General features: G+C 34.9%; 1 protein-coding gene across 13 annotated transcripts in view; it reads right to left on the minus strand.

The window, feature by feature from the left end:
- The window catches only part of LOC124949704 (Down syndrome cell adhesion molecule-like protein Dscam2), a 166,382-nt gene that overhangs the window by 140,485 nt on the left and 4,737 nt on the right, over positions 1-21,160 (minus strand). For 2 of the 13 annotated variants that reach the window (XM_047495287.1, XM_047495286.1), the window contains exon 3: positions 17,100-17,227. The exons of the other annotated variants lie outside the window; for them this stretch is intronic. The gene's annotated coding sequence lies outside the window, so the exon portion shown is untranslated. The remainder of the gene's footprint in view (positions 1-17,099; positions 17,228-21,160) is intronic. 13 annotated transcript variants of the gene reach the window in all.

Consider the following 21,160-nt stretch of genomic DNA (forward strand, 5'->3'; position numbering starts at 1 on the left):
CATGACATAATGCAACAGAGAGAGAAAAAGAGAGAGAGAGAGTGAGAGAGAGAGAGAGAGAAAGAGTTGTAGGAAAACTTGCACTAGAGAGAAGAGATAGAAGGTTTAGAAACGCGCATTGAACGGAATTGAAAAGCCCGTCCCGTTGCTTTTTGTATACCGAAAAAAAATAAATCCCCGCCCCGTTTTGCGTACACGTTGCTTATTAAAAAGTGAGGATAATGAAACTCCTCTACTACTACGACGACGGCGACGACGACGACGACGACGACGACGACGACCACTCGAAAAAAAAAGAGAAAGAGAAAGAAATAGATAAAAACATGCATCGCATGTGTGTATATATGTATATAAAGTATGCATGTATTTATACATTATATATATATATATATATATATATTATATATATATACATACATCATACACACAACTGTGTATATGTATATGTATATTTTCTCTTTCTCTTTGCATTTCCTATATATTTCGTCGCGACATCCTTCGCTGTGGGAATCGCCGTTAATACGAGTCGCCGTTTATCGAAATGCGTCTGTGATCCTTTTGAAAAGCTTCGATGTATGTATCTATGTATATATCCTATCGAAGCTTTCGAAAACTCCCGATAGCGAACATAACGAGAGTACCTATGTACTATATATTCTGCTTACATATATCGAGAATCACTCTTCCGTAAAACGTAGGACTCGTTTAACCTTCTTCCTTTTTTTCAATCCCAGCACGATGTACGTCGCATACCTGTTTAAATTTCCAAAAAATTCTCTACTGTGTTTGTGCGTACTTCGAAATAATTCTCATAAAATATCATGAAAATGTAAATCTCATTTTATAAATATTAACATTAATCCTTTCCACTACGAAGTCATCATTGGATTTTGATATATGAAGCAGAGTTTAATTGAAAAATTATTTTGTAAATATACGATGTATGTACATATTTACATACATATAAAATATCAAAAAAAGAAAAAAATCAAATTATCAAATCGAGAAAGAGATAAAATAAAAAAGTAATTGAAACATATATTTTGTAATTCACATAATAAATTAGAAAATAATATATTCGTTAATCTTCTTGTTTTTTGATAATGAATATGATTTATTTTTGATTTGTCTTATGACGATAACGAAATTACGTTTATTTCGTGAAAAGGAGAAACAAAAAAGGAATTACATCACTGTTATAAAAGGGAGCATCGAAGAAAGGAGAGAAAGAGATGGAGACAGGCGGAGACAGACAGAGAGATAGAGACTGAGAGAGAAAGAAAGAGAGAGAGAGAGAGAGAGAGAGTGTGGAAAGCACATCATCGTCGACTCAATTGATGTGACTATGTTCCAGTTCAAGTATACTGGACTGTTCGTCTGTCCATGTTCAAAGGAGTTTGACTCGTTGCTTCTGAGTAGGGCAACATAGAACTCCGACTTTGAAATTGACTGCTAACGGACTACTCATTCTGTTCCTAATAGAGAAGTGCCCTTACAATGAAATGTTAATCCTTAGAAATAATTATCTTTTCAACGGAAAGAGAAAGAAAGAGAGAAAAAGAGAGAGAGAGAGAGAGAGAAAGGGAAAGGGAAAGGAAACCTTTCCTATCGAATAGTGACATTTATTACAGAACAATGAAATTTAATGAGAGAAAACGCAATAGGTATATCGTATTAACAAACGAAAAATCATCGTGATTTCTCGTTATTAAATTCGAGTTAACGTATCAATCGATATCCGGAGTTTAGCGTGAAAATTTCCGAATTATACTCGTACAGACGTGCAATACATAATTCAAAAAAAAAAAAAAAGAAGATAGAGAAAAGAAAGAAAAGTTTATATCGATGTTAACATGATAAACCAATTTATAAGCTATCGTATTTTAAATTCTCGAAACATATTCTCGAATTCATTAAATTCTCGAATATACTACGATACATCGTATAAAATCTGATTGATTGATCAAACTAAAGATCTTTAAGATTAACAGATTAGTATATTTACATATATTTTCACATTAGTATATTAACACATATTTTCTTAAATATAATATAGATCGATTGAGAGCCCATGTAAAGAGAGAAATGTAAAATTATGATAGCATTAGACTGCTACATTTATCACCATTTCAAGAGATACATAGACCTTAGATAGATCAGACAGATGGATTCTCACGCTTGCTTGGAATAGTTAGGATAGACGAGCACACGGCTGCTACTGATGCTACTATTGCTACTGTTACAATGGCAGCAATATCACGAAATTATTAATCCGACTGCACCGGTGCACGCGGACGTTTCGGGTCGTCGCACGTCCAGACGCCTATTCTCTCTCTCTTTCTCTCTCTCTCTCTCTCTCTCTCTCTCTCTCTATCTATCTCACTCATTCATTCAGTGCTAAATCTCTCTCTTTCTCTCCTTTTCTCCCTCTTCCTCTGTCTAGTAGCCTCGTAGTAGAACACGAAATATCTCGTACGTACGTTTCGTTTTACGCACAGATACCAACTAGAAAGAATGAATATACACAGAGACAGACACAAGCACACGCACATGTATACGCACACAAACTTGACAGGAGGAGAGTGAGCAGAGATGCGGCGCAATTAATGGGCGAATGCCAGCGAGATAACAACCTCAACTTTTTTAATAATAACGCGTGTTTTTTCGCGACCCTGCGACATACGCTCCCGTTAGGAGCCACTTTGGATTATTTCGCAATGCCGTCCTTACCCGTCGCTATTTCTATGCCCACCCTTCCTTTCTCTCTCTCTCTCTCTCTCTCTCTCTCTCTTTTCTCAAAAAAGAAAAAAATTAATAAAAAAAAAAAAAAAAAAAAGAAGAAACCTATAACAAAAATATTTCCTTGTTAAATTGAAATCGTTCCGAAACAAAATTTACCTATGAAGCACCCCTTTTGTCTAGATACGTAAATGTTAAGGGGTAAAAACAAAACCAAAAAAAATGAAAAAAAAAAAAAAAAAGAAAAAGAAAAGAACAGAAATATTAATTAAAGATGAATAAAATTTATATAAAAGAACGAACATGTACGTAATACACATCCTGAGTAATTTGATTAAGCGAGACGAAGATCAAATGTGGGAATATTCATTCGAATGCCATGTCAAGATTATATTCAGTTCAAAAAATAATCTCGAAGAAAAATTACTCCCACTGAAAGATCTTCCCTTTCGCTCTGATTCCTCGATTTATCTCTCAAAATAAAATAAGAGAGAGAGAGAGAGAGAGAGAGAGAAAGAGAGAGAGAGAGAGAGAGAAAGAGAGAGAAAGAGAGATGACGACGACAAAGAAGACGACGACAACATCGCGATTTCCCTTCGTATTTACAGGGAAAACGTTATTTGCGACGTACGCGCGCAAATAAAAGAAAGATAAACTACGTGATAAAGAGGGAGATAGAGATAAAAAGGGAGAGAGAGAGAGAGAGAGACAGCATTAAATTACAAAATAGTTTCGTGGTAAATAACGAGAGGAAAGTTCGCCTGGAGCTTTGGATGAGCTCTTCCCTGTCGCTTTCTTAAGTCCTCTCGGAAATATATACAAACACACACACGCACACACAAATATCTAGAGAGTACTCGAGTATGACACATGCTCATCCCCCAACACTCTCCGTTATTTCTTTCCTTCGTAAGAGGCTCCTCCATTGCTCATCGTGCTGCGGTCGAATCGAATTTAATTACCGATGTGCAGATATTTACTTCGTACACCGAGCAACTACGAAGAGTCGCGAAGAAAGATGGTAAGGGGCAGGAAGTAAGAGAGAGAGAGAGAGAGAGAGAGAAAGAGAGAGAGAGAGGGAGTGAGAGAGAAGGAGGTAGGACGACTGGAAAGCTCGTTAAAAATTTAATTTTGCACGATGACGGAAACTCCTGCACTATCCTCTCCGCGCCCCCTCTCACTCTCTCTCTCTCTTTCCCTGCCTCTTCTACTTCCGCTTCACGCTTCAGACAGTACGTCACTTCAGAGGTCATACGATGTTTTCTACGAAGATTTTTATTTAACGATGCGAAGATTAACGAGAACCCATTGATCTTGCTTCGTGTTTACGAATATACGTTACGTTCATTGATTTTCGAGTGTAAAATATAAATATGAATAATAGAGAAAGAGAGAGAGAGAGTGAGAGAAATATTAAGTATCACACATTTCTTTATCTAGATAACACATATGAATAGTATGGTATAGTTATTATCAAGGTCTGAAAAGCAAGATTGAAAAGGTCGTATCAATTTTATCTTTAATTCGTTAATTTACGTCGTGAACGCGAATATCGCCATCTTTTACCAGTCGTGTGATAAATCGATCGATTCCTGCCGCGTCCTCCAATTATTTCGGCCACTCGACGCTCTTCCGATTGCTACAATGTTATAGCGGACACGTTCGAAATGGCGAACGCGATCAATACGTTTCGCACGTTCTTTATTCTCTCTTTTTACGACGATCAAATTGTCATCATACATAACAAATATATATATATATATATATATATATATATATATATACACATATATATGCATATATATATATATATATATATATGTACGTGCATATGTACTACGATGTATTATTTAACGATTGAAAATGAGGATAATCTTGTTATATAAATATACTTTACCGAGAAATTAATTTCATGTGATTTTATTAAATTATGATTAAAAATCGCTTTTCGATTTGTTCTTCATTTCCCGATATTTTTAATCGGGACTTTATTATTTGTACTCTCATAAACTTATAGGTGCAAAATTTGTACGTGCTTATAATCCATACGTAATGAACGATAGAATACGAATACAATAATATTTACATTAGTTAATAATAATCCTTCTTAACTGTAATAACGGTAATAAATATCTATTCGATGATAATGTACGATAAAATATTAAGAGATTGCCATTTTTTGCGTTAATTATTCTATAAGTATGAATTACTTAGCTCGATAATCATTGATTATTTAAAAGTTCTGCGCAATAATCTTCCTTTCTTTCTTTCCTCTTACGGGAAATGTCACTTCGAAGGCCCACGACGAAAAGCAGGAGAAGTGATTCACGAGTTAACTTTGAAAATTACCTCAATAGGTGTTCACCTATTTTATACTATTAATTGATCAATAATAAAATACCGACTTCGACGACAAACCCACGAATGATATTGTTTACATTTTTATATTTTATTATATATACATATATTTTTCCATATGATGTTCTCTCCTAATAAAATGATCATTATGTTAATATAATTGTTTTATTATTAAAATAATTTTCATAAAATAATCAATCCTTGTTAATTTAAATAATCCTTGTTCAATCGTCATTACGATCAAACGGTAAAAACGATTTAAATACTAATCTTTTTCTCTTTGAGCTAATATATTAATATTTCCAACAATATCATATGTAGAAAAATTATAACCACGTAACGATATCGTTTGTCGTTGGTTATATGATAAGAATCAACAGATAACATTCTATTAAAAAAAAAAAGTTAAAATGAGATGTCAATGAAAATTTCTACGATAGTTTTCCTAATTTCGATGGAGAAGGAAGGAAGAAAGGAAGCAAGGAAGGAAGGAAGGAAGGAAGGAAGGAAGGAAGGAAGGAAGGAAGGAAGGAAGGAAGGAAGGAAGGAAGGAAGGAAGGTGGGAAAGAAAGTATATTAAAGTGATTTCCGTCGGCTACGACTAGACAAGTTACCCTTTTCTAGTTCTCGCACTCGCTTGTCCGCCAAGTTTCATGAACTTACAAACTGCTGACTACACACTCGCTTTCAGAAAACTTTTCGACGATCACCATGCCGTGAGACTGTATCTATCCTATACTATATCACTCTCTTCCTCTCTTTCTCCCTCTCTTACTTTCTTTTTCTAACCGTTTCTCCTAATGCATCTCTATTCTTCTTCGTTTCGGACATTTTCAATAACAACTTCGAAAGAAAGAGAAAGAGATAAAAGATCTTTCAATAAAGTTCGTAAATCTTTGTACAAGGGAAAACACATTCGAAAATATTATTTATCACTTACAAAAAAAGAGAAACAAAAAAAGAAAAGAAAAACTTTTTTAAATGAAATTAACAAATAATACTTATAAAAACATAAAGATCTTGTTTCTTTCTTAATCTTTACTCTCAATCGATAATGTAAAACAGAAATACAGTTTCCTCGTATAAACTCACAATTTCTCGCATTTCGTTTAACCCGAGTCGAGTTTGTCGATAATAAAAAGAACGATTGTCCGAAGTAACGTCTCCTTTCTTTCTCTATATATCTATCTCACTTCTTTTTTCTTTCTTTTTTTTTCTTTTTTCTTTTTTAATCCAGTCAGAATGTAATCGCAATTATCTCGGTACCGTTACGTCGAAAGCCGCAGCAAATTGAGGATGGTGGATCGAAAGGCCCGGAGTTTCCCCACTACCTTTGCTCATACCTTTACGCTCGTTACCCCACCGAACTAAGTAAGTGGAAGGGAATAGATAGGACTCTATAGAACGTCAGGTGGTTAGGGAAGCTCGTAAGAGTGTATGTAATACGAAGTAAAAGAGAGAAAAAGAAAATCCAGTCAGTTCTCATATCGTCAGAGTTTTGCTGACGTCAGGAGGAAGAATATTTCGAAATTCAAGGCCGAATGATTTTATGGAACGTTTCGCGCCTTTTCCCCGTTAAACGAGCACGATTATTCGCCCGACGAACGTTAAAAGGTTTATTCCACCCTCTCTCTCTCTCTCTCTCTCTCTCTCTCTCTCTCTCTCTCTCTCTCTCTCTCTCTCTTTCTTTCTCTCACTCTCGTTTCTCCTTCCAAAATATCAATTTCATTTGCCGCCGAGATTTTATATTTCACGCTCCGAATTTCTCTTTTTTTTTTCTTCGTATGAAACTTTCGACGTGAGAAGCAGTAATAATAATTATGATTTTTTTTATCTACGTTTATTCAAAGATCCGAATTATTTAAAACTTTTTTCTCAGTTTGCTAATTACCCGATCGTAAAAAAAAAAAAAAAAAAAAAAAAAGAAACGAATAGATATCTATACATAAACTTTCCTCGAGAAAATTTCAAAGGCAATTCGTAAGGAAAGGAATGAGACATGAAAAATAAAAGGATGAGATTCATTTTATTCAAAATCTTTCTTCTTCTTTGCACCATCGTATCGAATTCCGTTTGATTTTTGAATGTCTCATGATGTCCTTTGAAATAGAAAGAAGAAAGAGAGGGAGAGAGAGAGGCAGAGAAAGAGAGAAAGAGAGAGAGAGAGAGAGAGAGACAGTGTGCAAAAAGTTCGAGGAAGAATTTCACTTCATAAAACTTAACGGCCGGACGAACTAATGAAGTATCTCGAATCCCTCGAAAGTCAACAAAGTTTCATTAAGGCGGAAGTGGCTCTTACTACTCTATGCAGCCGCTTCTCCTAAATGAGTACCCGTCCTGGTAAATTAAATCGATATTTCTCCCGACTTATCGTCCTCGATAATCCAACGAAATATGAAGCATACAAGCACTGTCACGTACGATTTTCCTTTAGAAAATTGAAAGGATAATTTTCAAAATACAAAATCTCTTTCGACTTCATTAATTCGTTAAATAATTGTTAAGAAAAATTTCATTGACATTTTACGCAAGTCAATCTTTTAAAACGAACAAAAGTTCAATGATATAAATCTTTATTATCTTGATCGAAAAAGAAGACATTTACAAGGCGAGAAAATTTAGCTTCGACATCAAGGGTAGAATCCAATTTTTTCTATCATCTTCCTTCCTTTGTCCAACCTCCGTCAGCAACACTTCCCACATCCCCTTACCCTTCCATCCTTATACAAGGCTTCTACCATCCTTTCATCCTACCTCTTACTACCTTTATCCTCCGTTGGAGGCAATTACCTATGCAAAGAGGCGAAAAAGTAACGCCCGACTAGACGCATCGACACGATCTTCTCCTTCTACTATGGCTGGAGGTTTAACCTTCTCTTCTTTCTGTCTGTCTATCTCTCTCTCTCTCTCTCTCTCTCTCTCTCTCTCTCTCTCTCTCTCTCTCTCTCTCTCTCTCACTCTCACTCTCACTCTCACTCTCTTTCTCTTCCTCTCTCTCTCTCTCCTTCCCTCTCCTCTTTTCTTTTCGTCCTTTGAAAAAAGAAAAAGAAAAAAAAAGGAAAAATCTACAGAAAGAAATGAGACTATCCGATATGAACTTTATAAGAACGCTGACTGACTAACGATGTCATCGAGATTATAATAATTACAATTCGTTGATTAATTAGTCTTAAATAATTCAACGATCTTTTGCTTTATATAATCCTCACCATGCCTCCTTAATTACAAATTCGAAAATTGCACGTAACATTTTCTCGGTTGGGTAAACATTTTTAACGATCAGCAAATTATGATTTATAGAAAATTTCATTGAGATTAACGATCGATATTATTTACAAACAGAGTACTCGAAAAATTTTCGAATTATCGAAAAACTGTTACTTGAGTATCAAAGAATTACGATAGAAATTCGTGGATTAAATGTTGTGCATTACGAGGTAAAAGAGAGCGAAATAGTTCTAGATAGATGAGAAAGTTCGGAAGGAAGGACGTAACGGGCAATAAAGTGCCTAAAGAGCGTGAGAGGGGATCTAAATTTCACTTTGCCGCGAAGCATAAACAGGAAATTCCTTTAAGCTTTGATCGGCGAGTTTTACACGGGACCTCCTTAACGGTCTCCTATAAAGCAGCTATGCAAACCTCTTCCCGAAGAACGTTTCGCGATAAAGAGCGATAAGACACGCCGATCCACCTCGACTTACCACGCTATTCCACCATATACGGGGTGTCTCCCATTTTTTTCGATATGTTATTTTGAACAAGTTTTTCTTATTTTTATTATTATTATTATTATTATTATTATTATTATTATTATTATTATTATTATTATTATTATTATTATTATTGATCGCCACGTTTGTTTCAATGGACGACATTGACGAATTTATTTATTCAATAATAAATTTTCTGAAAAATAAAAAAAGATATAAAAATAATTTTTATTCATCATTAGGACAATATCTATAATGTCGATGAAAAATGTCGATTAAAATAAGACCCTCATATGTGTCTGTGTATATATATATATATGCTTAAAGGCATCGTTTCCAATTAATTGTTCGCAAAAATCATGAAAAATAATCTGGTATATCCGTTGTTCGTGTAACATAAAATTTTAACCTCTCGCTCGGCGATTTAATTCGAAGGAAATAAAACGAACGTGCTTAATGTCTATTTCTCGCGGCTTTTATAAATCTCTCTTTCTCTATTTCTCTCTCTATTTCTCTCCCGAAGAGACACTCATAAAGCGGCTTATTAATCGTTATTGGTTTTAACGATTCCCTTGATGACCCTATGAGAATCGTAGATCGCCATTACGAAAAGTTAATGCGATTACAAAAGAGATGATTCTTTCGAGATACAATGTAAGTATCCGTTTTTTTCTCTTTTTTTTTTCTTTTATCTGTGATCTTAAGAAAAACTTCGCTTGTTCGGACTGTGCGTTCACTTTCCAATTAACTCAATCGAAAGCTCTTCTATGTAATGCAACTTCTTTACGATAGAAAGAAAGAGAGAGAGAGAGAGAAGAATTCGTTTTCACGAGACAAAAACGAAGTGATCGAACTTAACGAGTAACAAGATACTATCGAAGAGAGGGATCAATGAAGAAAAAAGAAAAATAGAAAGAGAAAGAAAGAGAAAGAGGAAGAGAGAGAATGAGAGAAAAAGAGAAAATGAGAGAGAGAGAGAGAATGAGAGAAAGAGAGAGAAAAAATGAGAGAGAGAGAGAGAATGAGAGAGAGAGAGAGAGAGAGAGAGAGAGAGTAAGGGGTTCGTGAGACAATAAAAAAGAATATCGAAGTACCGGAATATTCGTTACCGGTCTGAGAACGAGAGATCGAGACTTTAGGTCCAATTGAACTGAGAGAGAAAAAGAGAGATAGAGAGAAAAAAAATACAACGATGACTCTTCTATGGAAGAGATTCGACAATGGATGCGATTCACAATAAAACGAGACGAGTCTAATTAATCGCGGTCAACCGACGAAGATCGAGCAAAAGAGAGAAAGAAAGAGAGAGAGAGAGAGAGAGAGAGAGAGAGAGAGAGAGAGAGAGTCAATCCATTGAACGATAAAGTTGTCCTATCAGCGTTAAATTAACCAACACGTTCGACTGGTCCTCGACGATTCGGTTCATGAGACTCGAAAATAATTGAAATTTAAGACGTGAAACGAGCGTAACGACGACGACGACGACGACGACAACGTCGAAGTAAACCACCTCCTCCCTCTTGGACGTTTTCTCCTTCCACGTCGCTCGTCATTGCTTCGACTCGATTCGATCCAATTAAGCGCCAGACCCCAAGGGTCCACGCTGGTGCTTTTTCAACGAAGGCCTGGAGGACCTTCGATCTTAACGCTCCCGCAAGACTCTTCCAACCTTTTCCTCTTTTCTCTCTCTCTCTCTCTCTCTCTCTCTCTCTCTGTCTCTCTCTCTCTCTCTTACGCACACGTACTTTAATTTTACCTTTCGTTCATTTTCCTTTCTTTTTTTCTGAACGTGACATCAATCTATATCTAGTCAAGTGGAGATCATCAAAGTAATTTATTTTTCTGAAGAGGAACTACGAACATCTATTTTACCAAAAGAATTTTCAAGTATATGCATGTATATATAAAGAAAATTGATTTCCAAGGGACAAAATATATAAAAATTGTAATAATTTATGTGTATGATGAAAAAAATGAATTAAATGTTATTTTAATAATGGTTCGCTTCTTTCTTATATTTCACAAACTCTCCCCCAACGACCTTCATCTTCCTTGTCCACCCTTTCTTCCTTTCGTCTTCCTACCCTTCGTCTGAAATAGACGGTCGACCCTCGAAACTACTACGAGCTAAGGGAAGTAACCGCAGCAGCGTAGATACCATTAATCTCCCCTGCCAACAAATTAGATCCAACCCATACGATTTTCAGGATCCTGATCTCACTGGAATTACGATTAGGGTCATCCTTAACTGTTCCTTCTCTCTCTTTCTCTCTCTTTTTTTTCTTCTCTTCTCAATATCTTCGGAAAATCTTTCAGAAAAACTCGTCCGACATTTTTCTCAAATATCATTCAATGATATCTGATAGTACGATAAAGAATAGAAACTGAAAAATAAAAGAAAGAGGATGAAGAAATTTGAGAGAAATAGATAGAGAATTCTTTTGCTCGTTAAAGAAAGAAAAAAAGGATAAAAAACAAAAGGAAAGAAAAAAAACATAAAAAGTAGAAGAAGAGAAAAAAGAAAGAAAGAAAGAAAGAACGTTCGTGCGAGTCTGGTGACAACGGAATAATGAACTACGACATATAGAAGGGGAATGGTATTGTTCTAAATTGAGAAGGCCGATTTAAAAAGCGCGCCCTCGCTTGTACGCGATCGTGAGAGTTAGTTTAAGGGCGGAAAATGTAAGAGGAACGTATAAAACACTCTGTGCAAACATAGGTACATACATACATACATATGTCTACGTGGCTATAATATACATGTTTCATTAGCAGCACTCTAGATTTCGTATCTAGTATTTTTAAGTGTCTACTAACGAGTTCGATTGTTTTCTATAATCAACATTCGCATTTTTAAATCGTCCACCTTTTCTCGTAATAAATGAACCGATCTATATTCTCGTAATATTCTCCATTTGCGAGCCGTCGAATTCATTCATATTGTTTCTTTATCAAAATACAAGGATGAAAGAAAGAGAAAGAGAGAAAAAGAAAGAGAGAGAGAGAGAGAGAGAGAGAGAGAAGAAAGGAAAAAAACATGTCAATTGCGTTACATCCTCGTTTATTACACTGTTCGATATATCGTTAACGTCGTTCATTAACGACTATTGTCCGGAAGCTAACGGTAAATCGTATTCGTTTCTCGAAATTAATGTATGTGCATAATGTATCGGTTGCCTATTGAATAAACATTTGCCCAGGTACAATGGGAAAATAATTCGTACGTCGATAATCACGATGCAACGGCACCATAGAAAATCTATGCATGTATGTATGTAGGTATTATTTATATATATATATATATATATATATATATATATATATAAATATATATATGACCCATTCGCTGATAACGAACAATCTCACGTTAAAATTAGCTGCTAAGTCTTTGAATCGGAATTTTACTAATTATACAAATTTACTTTACATTATTATTATACGCGGTCATTCTCTCTCTCTCTCTCTCTCTCTCTCTCCCTTTCTCTCTCTCTCTCTCTCTCTCTCTCTCTCTCTCTCTGTCTGTATGTCTGTCTATTTATCTCTCTTTCTCTTTAACGTTATAAATGTATTCTCTGAACGTATTTGTGTAGTTTAATGAACCTCTACTATCAAAGTATAAACATTTATTTAGATTTTTTAGATTTTTAACAAAAAATAATGATGAAAAAAGTTTGTAGAATCGTTCCAATTTCTGCCGTTCAATGACGCTCGTGGTCGATCTCTGGAAATGTTTTTTAACATCGCGAACGGGTCGATACTTAACAGGAACGAGACGAAGAAAGCGAAATACAAAATTGAATCAGAAATGCAGACTATGGCAAGCACGAGCTACGGGAAACGTAGAGGAAAGAGAGAGAGGGGGGGACCATCGGGTTGTGCTTCCGGCAAGTGGGACATAATACAATTACCAGCGACTCAAATCGCATTCCCGAGAATCGAATTTGCGGTCGAACGAAATGGTCAAGTCGTCACAGTCACAGTCACAGTCGTAGTCGTCGTTGTCGTTGTCATTGCCTCTCGAGAATATAAATCGATAGATCGAGTTACGTTTATGATCAACGACGAAGCTTTAATTAGTTTCTTATTTCCCTTTTCCTTATTATATTATAAATCAAAATCTGAAGACGCTGAAGCGCTATAGTTTTCCTTATTTTTTCTTTTTCTTTTTTTTTTCTTCTTCTTTTTATTTTTTTCGTAATAAAAAGAATAAAGAATCGATAGGTCGAGCGTATAAAATTAATAACGGGGACAAGGAAGAAATAAAAAAGAAATTGTCGATAAAATGAATAGAATGTGGAACAATTATTTTGGTGGTAAATAAAAAATCCAAAAGAGTAAATATAGATTTGTTCGTAGATGTATATAAATAAATCTGCTATCGAGTAACAATCGTGAACGATTCTAGATTGATTCGGAGAAACGAAAAAGTATCGTATATAAGTGTTAGATAGTGAAGAATGTATACGTAGGTGCTTATATACGTTTGGTACAGTTCGACGTCCCGTGTATGTATGTATGTATGTATATATGTATGTATGTATGTATTATGCAATGAGGTTGGAGAGCTCCTAGACTTTGGTCTCTCATACTGGCAGAACGAAGTCGTGTAAAAAGGGACAAAGATGGCATACGAAGTGGATGCTGCAAAAGTACGAAGAAAGAAAGAAAGAAAGAAAGAAAGAATGAAAGAAAGAAAGAGAAGGAGACGAAGCAAAGGGTGTTTGAATAGACATACGACACTTATATTTGCGCGCTTTCTCTTATTCTTTTTTCTTTTTTCTCCCTTTGTCTATCGCTCTCTCGCCTTCATCTTTTCTCCCATCCCTAACCCCACGATCCCTACTACCCTTGTCTTTCTCTCGTCTTATCCGCTCTCAATTCAATCACCCGTTCTTATCCCATCTTTTTATACGTTTCCCGTAAATAAATTCTTATTTTTGTTCATACGTTTTTTTTTCTTGTACTCGATGAAATGTTAATTAAACATTTACGTTATATATATATATATATATATATATATATATATATATAAATGTTCTTTCTTTTTTTTCTCTTTCATTCTTTTCTTTCTTTAATTTTGTTTCTTTTTTTCGTAAATGCAACATGCAACGAAGACACGATAAAGCTAAAAGAGATTTTTAGCCGTGACCCTTAGCGACTCACAAAATGGAGTGTCATTCATTTTCTAGTTGGCCGACGTCCCACACGTGCTCCTGTACTTTCTCGCTTCTCTCGAAAATGAGAGAAATACTCACACGTTTGTCCGTGCTATGTCAGATACTGGAGTAATCATGAAAATGTAAATGATACGAACATGTATAGTATTTTCTTGTAGACACTAAACGACGAAGAAAAGGAAAAAAAAAAACAAAAAAAAAAGAGAAATAAAAGAAAAACAAATAAAAGAAAAAATACAAATGAAAGTTTTCCTTGGGTTGGCAAACGACACGAAAATTTATATATATATATATATATATATATATATATATATATATATATGTTTTTTATAATTAATATTCATACGATTAAAAACATTTACGTTATTACCTTAAACTTATCACCGATCACAATTGATTCTCCTGAATAAAATTTCAACCGGAGACCCGAACATTCTTTCTTTCTCTTTCCCGTAGAGAAACCTTGGTATAATTTCTACTTTCAATTCCGTTCTCGAGGAAAGATAAAATTTCGCTCTTGTAAGGGACGTTTATTACCCATCCATCCGACCAATCCTACCGCTCGAATACTAAGAGTCGAATGCAATTTCTCTTTCGTGGAACGAAATTTCTGGGTTCTATAAAAAAAAAAAGAAAAAAAAAGAAAGAAAAAAGAGAGAGAGAGAGAGAGAGACGGAGAAAAAGAAGCAAGAAAAAAAAACTTTTTTACTAGAAAACACGGTACGTATCTCGTACAGGTACTGTTTGGGAATTCTGTTGTAAAATCGATGAAAAGAGTAAACAAAAAAATGTCTCTCTTCGAAGCTACATAAATAATAGAAAAGAAAAAGAAAGGAAGAGAGAGAGAGAAAAACAGAGAGAGAGAGAGAGAGAGAGAGAGAGAGAAAAGAAAAGAGAGCAAGAAAGAGAAAAAGAGAAAGAGAAAGAGAGATAGAGAGAGAAAGAGAGAGAGAAAGAGAGAGAGAGAGAGAGAAAGAGACGGAGAGGGAGACAGAGAGAAGATTAAAAACAAAAAAGAAAAAAAAATAAAAGGGAGAAAATTTGTAGCTACGAGGAAGATGGAGAAGAGGAGAAAGTGGCGTGCCATGGTGGAAAGGACGAGAGAAATCACGAGGACGGCGTAAAAATATACTGCTGGACGATTTTACGCTTCGGATGGTGATGCGAAATCCTCCCGCTAGCATTGGCGTCTTCCTACGTGTATATTCACAGGCGTAGGACGCTTGGAAATTCGGAGAAAACTAGCGATATTCAATAATACTATCCTTCTATCCATCTATCTATTCTTCTTTCTTTAGGAAATGTATTGCCCAGGTATGGAAACATTTTTAACTCTCATTCTCGTTCCTCTTTTTAAATCGTTCTCAATATGATCACATTACTTTACCGAGAATTTTCTCCTCTTCTTTTCCTCGTTCTTTCTTTCTTAATTTTTCTCTTTAACTTTTTTTAGAAATTGGTTCTCGCACCCCCGTCGATATTTTTAACGATTAATCGAATCAAGAAATTCTTTCTTTTCCTTTTTCTATTCCATCCAGACCTTATATTAATTTTTATTCGCTTTATAAAGCATCTGGTTATCTAGCATTGTTGCATTTATGTGTACGAGTACACATTATCATGAAAGAAATCGTGAATAAGAAAAAAAGTTTATATCTCTCTTCTTAAGATTTGACGTACTCTTTCTCTCTCTCTCTCTCTCGAGAGAGAGAGAGAGAGAGAGAGAGAGAGAGAGCAGTTAGGTTTTCTTTCTCCTTTTTTAACTAACAATAAAAAGTCTCGAACGCGAAATAATTTATTGTCGTCATATTTTTTTATTTTGTTTCTTCTTAGATTCTTCGAGTCAAATAAACGACACATCAACTTCTTTACGCCAATGGCTAAAGTAAAACGGAACGTAGAGAGCGTTTGCTACTGATCACGATTAACCAAAGCTCAAGTATTACTATTGAACGAATTATTCGATCCTTGAAGTACTCGCTTGCGATACGACTGATTAAAATCATTTCCATTTCCTCAAATGTATCATGAATCCAATCTCTCATAACTGCTGTTACCATAGGTATAAGAGTTTTACGTAATGCCATAAATGCAAGGAAAAGAGAGAAAGAGAGAGAGAGAGTGCGCGCGCGCGGGAAAGAGAGAGAAACACACGTGATCGTATAGTTACCACACGAAGAACATTAATTTATACGTATATTCTGATACAATGCTTGGGATTTTATTCCCCGTAATACTTCAACGTCAGTCTCATTATTCATTATCAATGTAATTCGTGATAACGAACAAAAGCTATTCTTTTCATCGACTCCCTGTTTCTTTTGTTCTTTTCTTTCTATATTAAAAGAGTAAAATGGATCGTATTAATTGATGAAAAAAGAGGGAAAAGAAAAAAAAGAGGTAGAAGAAGAAAAATAAAAAGAATCCGAACTTCAAGAATGCACTCGAATAACGATGTTGTTGGGGAATATAAAAAAAACCGTACGATTCCCTAGTATAGAAAAAGCCTGTTTACACAAGGACGCGAGAAACTTGATAAAAAAAGGAAAGAAGAAAAAGAAAAGGAATAAAAGATAAAAAAGAAAAAAGAAAAGGAGGGAGAAGAAGATGAAGAAGAAGAAGAAAAAGAAGAAGAAGAAGAAGAAGTAGAAGAAGAAAATGGTTCTCCTACCATCTAATCGTTTCGTCTACTTTCCGAACTTGCTCTCCCTTTTTTTTCTCTTTTCCCTTCGTCTCGTTAGTCCAGACGACGACTACGTTATCCACCATCGATTTACAGATAATTACCCTTCGACGGGAACGAGACTACTCGTCTTTCTACTTTCCTGGTTAATTACTCGATGCCTTTGCTAGGTAGTTCGATAGCGATTCAAGATTCACGAGATGCAACGGCAACGGTAGTTGAATGACGACGAACTTTGTATGCTGAACAATCGATAACGCATATCTCTTACACATACCTAACTAAATTTGTTTCTTGTACGATTTAAATTAATTAAAAAATTGAATTATTAAATGTATAGGGTATTCGCGAAATCGATTAGCTAAAGATTCGACATATGTACATATATAACTTCGACAAAGCATGTTCGAAATTAATTATCTTCCTGTTTACCTTGTAATTAGAGCGCTGCGTTTGGCTATGCCGATCCGATACTCCCCCGGACTGAACTGTAACTCACTGCTCCTGTTTGTGAGGCTTGAATTACGTAATGTGCTGCACGTTACCCACACGTGCAAGCCCTGGAAATGACATTTGTATGACACATGTTACGTGCGTTACCCCGTTGAAGACTTTCGATGGACGGATTCGCTTTACTGAGTGTGTGTCTATGTATATATATACATATATATATATATATATACACATATATATACATATATATATGCATATATATATATACACACGAGCCCTTAAATTGAGTTATATTACTTTTGTTTTATCGACAAACGTAACGTAGCTTTGTTATAAACGACGCTTTGATGAATCAAGACTTGGATATGCATTTATAATAGATTAAAAATTTTCGAATAAAACACAAAATTTCTATTTTCTTTCCGATTAATATCAAGTACGAACGACGATCTTTACGATCTAATTCACGTTCTAAAATGATTTTAATAGAAAAAAAATCCATCCTCAAACTTTCAACGTCTATCAATATTTACAGAGTATTATAATCGTTATAAATATTTATTGTCTTAACGATTATTAATTCGATAATTCATGAAAAATTCAATACACTCGATTCATGCAAATTCGTCAAGAAGACTTCATTTCATAATGAAAATAAAAACGAGAAGACAAATGTTGTAACGAATATCATTCGCCGTTTGTAACCCTTGACAATTGAATTAAATATAAAGAAAAAGATAAGTATTCCATAGGCAATGGCGAAGGGATCGTTATAACAAAGCAACAAGTGTTTTGATTTGTACCTACTGATTCGATCAGAGATAAGTACATACATAGATATATCATATTATTTTTTGCTAATGTAGCTGGCTCGTTGCCCTTCGCTTAAGAGATATAATACTAATGGCTTTGAAATAAGCGACTCTAAAAAAGGGTGGAATACGAAAGATGCGAGGGTGACAAAAATAGCATAATAATAACGTCGTTAATTATTCAACGAACGAAGAAGTTACGGATCGTACAGTTCAAAAGTTAAAATTATTGAAGATTAAATAGAATAGAATAAAACCAGATAATAGCAATTTCAAGTATTCAATCGAAAATCTAATGTCCATTGGATGATATTCATAAGCTCTATCTCTTTCTATGTCATTAATCAGAAAATTGAAACATTGAAATATACAACGTGCAATGACCTATCTTCTTTACTTTTCAAGGTTAATTAATAACTAACCAACACTAGTAACGCATTATCGCACCGCTTTCCCAGCTTAATAACATTTTCGCACGGGTAAAATAGTCCACGGTTATATCTGTCCCAGGGGTAATTTTCTGAGGGATACCACGAGCGTCCCAGTGGGTCTGAAGACGAAGAGAGATTCACGGGCAAACTTGCCGAAGTATATTTAATTATAAATCGTATTACTCACGTACTTTGTCATATAACTCCTAACGAGCCTACGAATTTCTTATCCATTTAAAAGATCATTAAAAAGAAAGAAAGAGAGAAAAAGGGACCATCATCTCTCTTTTCCTTTCTTCTCACAAAAAAATGCATTCTACTTTATCTTGTCTTTACGATGGAAAAAAAAAGAAGAAAAAAGGAATAAAAAAAAAAAAGAAGAATAAATAAATAAACTAAGCAGTTTATCATTTATTTTCAACGTAAAGAATTCTGGTACATCTTGTCGGTAGACAAAAACGTTTTTATCTAAAAATTTGAGATATTTCAAAAGGATCTAAGAAAGCGGAAAAGAAAGGAAAGAGAAATAAAGATAAACGAAGAAATCCACGGAAATTATCAGTGTACCGTCTAAAAGGATAGTAAGGAAAAAGCAGGAGTAATACGACGCTTTCTTTCCCTTCGAAAATTATTTCACTTCGTGAGCACGTACGGAACATGCCGAGAAAGGATTTGCCGGTTAAATATTTGCACCTCCGATCTTTCTCTTCTCTCTCTCTCTCTCTCTCTCTCTCTCTCACTCTCTATCTCTGTCTCTATCTCTCTCTTTCTCTATCTTCTCTTCTTTTTCTCTCTTTTGGCATCACAGCGTAGTAGTACATACGGTTAAAAGAAAGGAAAATAAAGGGACAAAAAGAATGAAATTTCACGGAGAAAATAAGATTAGCTTTTATAAAACTCCTATTTCTCTTTCTCTGACTTTTTCAAAAATTCCGTAGTTTCAAAAATCAAAGGGATTACTTAATGTGATCTCTCTCTCTCTCTCTCTCTCTCTCTCTTTTCCACTCTTTCTCTCTTTTTCTCTTTTTATCATAAATTTTTTGGTTCGAAACAAAAAATCAATATCATTGCGATATAAATGAAATAATCCGATGAAAACCAGACACGATATAATGACACACGTAGAGACAAGCTAACATTGTGTAGCATGGATTTGTAATATGGAGAATTATTCGTGGCACTATATTAGGTCAAACATGTATGACGATGTACTATGTCGATATTCGTGAATCGTTAATCCTTCGACCAGTACTACCTACTATACCTGATGTACATACGTCGGTCCTGATCTGGGACACGAAATAATTGGGTCGTTCCGAACTAAATAAAGATGACCGCTAGATTGGATAAACGATGAGGATATATCTTAACCTCTTCCCCTTTGTTGGATATACGTGAGGATGTGTACGTACATGGAATTTAATAGTATAGGTATATAATCAGTAAAGGGGTGTCTGTAAAATGCAGGAGTTATCTACTGGTCTGACTGAAACGAAATTATTCTCCTTGGAGAAAGACATTCAACGTGTTGAGAGCTGTGATAATTCGAGAGAAGACTACTTCCTCTCTCTTTCTCCCTCTCTCTCTCTCTCTCTCTCTACTTGTCCTCAATGCTCAGTGCATCGTTTAAAATATACTTTTAATTAACGTATTCTCGCAAGGCATATTTCAGGGCAGACAGAACAAATAAGTATTCTGGCATTTACGCGACGCAACTCGCGTCCTGAAGGTAAAGAGAGAGAAAGAGAGAGAAAGAGAGAGAATATGGAAGCGCGCAACAGCCGCGTTGTAGCTCAAGAGTTTTACAAGCCCCGTCGCTGCGTTTAAACGAAGATCAGGATTTATACGCTTGTTAGGATACCCATGTTATTTTTTGTCCACGCTACACGCCAAGGTACATTACGAGATTTCTTTAAATTAAAGAATCATACACGGAAACGACTTGTACATACATATGTACGTGTGAGTATACGTATATATGTACGTTTGTGAATTTATTTAGCACATTCGACCGTTTCAAAATGGTGTACCGTATACAGTTTAATGAAATTCATTTTATTGCTTTTGGTAAGGCTTGGATGTAACTTTATGTACTACGATCAAAGCTTGTCTATATGTACATATGTACAAAATACACACGTGTATATCTAGGTATCCGTGAAATGAAACCAACAACTGTGTCATATTCATCGTCCTCGATCTAAATTCGATATATAAAAAGAAAAATATAATTTAACATTCCGTAGTGATGTTTCATTACATAGCAAACATATATGGTTGGCCATAAAATCGAAAGAAAAGAATTTCTCGAAAAAGTTTGTAAAAATTTAATATAAGGAGAAAACGTTCTTAAATACATTTCCTTTGGCTTATTTACATAAATTAGATCAAACAAAATCAACATCCTATAATAGACCAGACCAAGAGAATATTTCGCTGTCCGATAAATAATGATTTTCTTTCTCATAATTCATTGTATATTGAAATAATTTCTTTTCGATCGATAATGGATTTCATAAAATTGAAAACACCCTAAGATTTATTATTAGATAGAAAATGAATAATAAGCAAAAATTCTGAAATTTATAATATGTTTAATAACGAGTAAGCCACGAAAAGCTTTGTTTATCGGGGTCTTTCATTTCTTACGATGACTTCATTATCCGACGATGTAAACGTTAAAGTCGTCGTTCCGTGCGTTTTAACGTTATTCAATCCACGTGAAAAGGTTTCCCTCGTGGCGAGTCTCGCTACCGTCCGATTTTCTTCTCGGCTAGGTAGATTACTACGCTCGAAA

Source organism: Vespa velutina, chromosome 6 (assembly GCF_912470025.1).
Source record: "Vespa velutina chromosome 6, iVesVel2.1, whole genome shotgun sequence".
Taxonomy (NCBI): Eukaryota; Metazoa; Arthropoda; class Insecta; order Hymenoptera; family Vespidae; genus Vespa; species Vespa velutina.